This window comes from Taudactylus pleione, unplaced genomic scaffold (assembly GCF_031769625.1).
Source record: "Taudactylus pleione unplaced genomic scaffold, aTauple2 ptg000129l, whole genome shotgun sequence".
Lineage (NCBI taxonomy): Eukaryota > Metazoa > Chordata > Amphibia > Anura > Myobatrachidae > Taudactylus > Taudactylus pleione.
In genome coordinates this window covers 22,387,501-22,391,511 of record NW_028284531.1, presented here as the reverse complement: position 1 = coordinate 22,391,511, position 4,011 = coordinate 22,387,501, and the positions used below count along the sequence as shown (strand labels likewise).

The following is a 4,011-nucleotide window of genomic DNA, read 5'->3' as shown; positions in this document are numbered from 1 at the left end:
ACCAATATAGTTATTTGCCAACAGAGGCAGTTAGAACAACCAGAAAAAATTAATTAGTAAAAAAAGCAGAAAAAAAAAAAAGAAAATGGAAAAAATCTCAAATGGAAAAAATCTAAAAGGCTCTTCACATAATTTGTCTTTTAAGGCCAGGGGCGGAGTGTGCATTCCAATCTTTATAGGTGTAATCCAGAGAGGCTGATGTTTCTTCTCACGTTGTATTCATAGCTCAGTATTTTTCTTTGTTGGTGTTTCCTGCTCTCAGGTAGCTGCAGGCTGATGATATAAAAAAGTAAATCTCATATATTACTACAGTTCCTAGTCTTCCCTTTTGGTCTCTCATCCAAGTACTAGCCAGGCCCGTCACTGCTTAGCTTCCAAGATCTGACGGGATTGGGCGCTTATAGTGAGGTATGACTGTAGAAATGAGATTCACAAAAATATCATCAGATAATATCTACAGGAACGGGGCTATCTCATAGCTGTTGTTGAATCCTCGCGGTGTCATGGTGTTGAGTTCAAAGATCCAGTACATCTCTCTTTTTGTTAACTTGTTTGCCAGATTTCTGCCCCTATCTCCGAGTTGTACATGTTCAATAGATTTGAAGGTCAGGTCTTCTGGATTGGAATTATGATACTGAGTGAAGTGTTGGGATACCAAATGTCCTTCTGCTTTATTCTTTATGTTCCGGATATGTTCTTGTATTCTCAGTTTGATTAGATGTTTAGTTTTGCCCACATATTTTGTCCCACAGGTACATTCTACCAGGTATATGACTGATGTGGAGTTGCAGTTCAAGTGGGTTTTGATTTTATATTCCTTGCTGTGTGTGGAGTTATGAAAAATCCTTCTTTCTCTGTGTACAAATTTGCAAATATTACATTTGCCGCATTTGTAGCAGCCTGGACAATTATGAAAGGCCATTGGTTTTAGGATGCTGGGATTTCTTAGCATGCTGGGTGCTAGTGTATCTTTGAGATTTTTTGCTTTCCTAAAAACAATTGGAGCTTTTTTGGGAAGAACCTCTTTTAAAACTGGGTCCATTAGTAAAATATTCCAATGTTTATTAAAAACATTCTTAATTCTTCTTTCTTGTGCATTAAAAGTAGTAATGAATGGGATAATGGTAGTGTCGTCCTTTTTGGGTGGATCCTTGTACTGAATTAGTTCACATCTATTTATGGATTTAGTTTTTTCTGCTGCTTCGATCAAAACTTTTCCTGGATATTCTTTTTCTAGGAATCTGTTGCTATATAGCTGTATTTGTTCTTCACAAACAGTGGCCTCACTTCAATTCCTTTTTATTCTGTGGAAGGTTGAATATGGTATATTTTCTTTCCACCTTTTCAGGTGGCCACTTTTGTAGTGAAGGTAACTGTTGGTACCTACCGTTTTGATATAATTTTTTGTGGAGATCTTATTTTCTTCCCCAATTAGGATTAGATCCAAAAACTTGATAGCAGTTTCATTAGTATTAGATGTGAATTTCAAACTCAAACTGTTGTTTGTCAGGTTATCTAAAAACAGGTAAAAATCCACTTTCGAACCTTCCCATATAATTAAAATATCATCTATGTAACGTTTGTACAGAATGATATTCTTTTCAAATGGGTTGTTTTTGTAAATATTCTTCTTTTCCCAGTATCCCATAAAGAGGTTCGTGAAATTAGGCGCAAAAATAGTCCCCATCACCGTTCCACAGATCTGTTTGTAAAACTGGTCTAAAAATTTTAAATAATTATGATTTAATATAAAAGCCATTATATTACATATAAAATCTCGATGTGTATCAGTTATTGTTAAGTCTCCTTCAAGAAAGTCCCTGCGTGCGTCGGTCCCTTTCTGATGTTCAATACACGTGTATAAAGATTGTACATCCACTGTTGCCCACAAATATGAATCCTTCCATTACAAATTATCTAAGGTTTGTAGTACACTAGTGGTGTCTTTGAGGTAAGATTGCAACTTAATAACATGTTTATGCAAAAAGACATCCACGTATTTGGATAAATGTGAGGTCAGTGAATCTATACTTGCGATGATAGGTCTTCCTGGTGGGTCTTGTATGGATTTATGAATTTTGGGGACAAAATAAAATATAGGGATGATGGGGTTAGTGATTAAAAGATATTGAAATTCTTCCTTGGTGATGATGTTGTTGCGAAGTCCATACAACAGGAGAGTTCTCAGTTCATCAATGTAATTAGCCGTAGGGTAATTTTCTAGTAGAGTGTAGGAGGTCTGTATGATTCTTTGACATAGTAAGACCGATCCATAACCACTAATCCCCCTCCTTTGTCAGCCTGTTTGATGACAATATCATTGTTTTTTTGAAGGTTTTTAAGTGCTTCTTTTTCTCTATTCTTTAGATTGTACTTGGTAATAGGTTTTGTCTCTCCTTCACATAAATCCTTTTTAACTAATTCATAGAAGACATTTAAATGGCTCCCCTTAGATTCCACTGGATAGTACTTGGGTTTCCCTTTAAGTCCTGATTTTGATTCAATCGTATTAAAATTGCTGATCACAGCATCTTCTTTTCTCAGAAAATGTCTTTTTAGGGTAAGATTCCTTATAAATTTATTGAGATCGATGAAAGTCTCAAATTTATTCATATTATTCGAGGGTGCAAATGTTAGTCCTTTATTTAATAAAGAAATTTCAGGTTTTGTTAGCACATGTTTAGAAATGTTGAATATTCCTTTCTCTTTGGGATCAGCTAGAGGTTTCTTCTCTTGTAGATTCTTCTTCCTGCCTCCTCATGTTCCTCATCTTCTCTTAGTCTTCATTTAATTGGAGACGCCAATCTCGTGGTTTCTTTGAAAAATATTTTCTCGTGCTTGCTGGAATATGTTCTAGACCCGGGGATAAAAAATGATCCGTGTCACTATTGGAATCATATTGTTGTAATGTCGAGAATCTGTTTTTTGTTTGGTATGTTCTATAGGGTTGAGGTTCAGTAATATTTTCCTCTCTTCTAAAATTCTGTTTCCTTTTATATGAGACTGCCGTCCAGGTTTTTTCTTTGTTGGGGTTATTCCACTGTTGTTTAGTAGGATTTTTATGGAATCTACTCCAATTCTTAATCCTATTAAGGTCGTAGTCTTGTTTGTCCCTAGTGAATTTCTTTTCCTTTCCTTTCATGACATCCTCCTCTACACGATCCAATTTGCGAGTAAGTACTGCATCATTCGCTCTATAGTCCTCTTTATCTTTTAAGCCTTCCATATGTACCTCTTTCTCCTTTATATCTTATTCAAGTTCTGTGAGTATATTTTTTTTCTCACTAAAAATAAGTTTCATCAGGTCTAGGGAGCATTTGTGTAATATATTATCCCATTTGTCCATAAAACCTGTTTTTTCTGTGCCAAAGGTTGGATTTTTCACTAGTCTTAAACCTCTTGGGACTCTATTCACAGAGATATAATGTTCCAACCCTTTGATGTCCCATCAGGTTTTAATTTCCTTAGTGATCAATTTTTCCATTTCCTAATATAGATTGTCTATATTTTCAGTGGGAACGTTCTCCCGTAACGGAGTGTGAGCCTCATTCAAAAATTTTTGGCATAGATCACTCCTTTTTGTTAAACATTCAGTGTTTTTATACATAGTAAGAGTATTTTTCTTAAGGCAGCTCCAATAAATAACCAAGGTAATTTATGTATATAGGAGATTGTAGCGCCAAAGAGAGTCAAAAGTCCCTTCACAATTTAAAATGACCCGTTATTCTGGCAATTAATATTTCAGAATAAAGACAAACAATATGTTGAAACACAGCACTCCCCAATGTGATGGGTGTCAGCTTATCAATAAAATATTAACAATGGTCAGTTTTTAAATGTAAATGTGTAAATAGCAAAACTAATATAAAGCGCACAATGTGCTGTGTGGGTGCAAAAATTGCAGAAATACAGATATGTATATGTATATATATGTATACGTACATGCATATATATACACAAGTAACACCAATGTGCAAAAATACAATATAAAGTGTGAACCGTGCATGTGCA

The 4,011-nt window shown here is 35.0% G+C and overlaps 1 pseudogene; it reads right to left on the bottom strand.

Moving 5' to 3' along the window:
- Positions 1–303: 303 nt before the first annotated feature.
- Positions 304–422, bottom strand: LOC148523722 (5S ribosomal RNA; annotated as a pseudogene).
- Between the last annotated feature and the right edge of the window lie 3,589 nt (positions 423–4,011).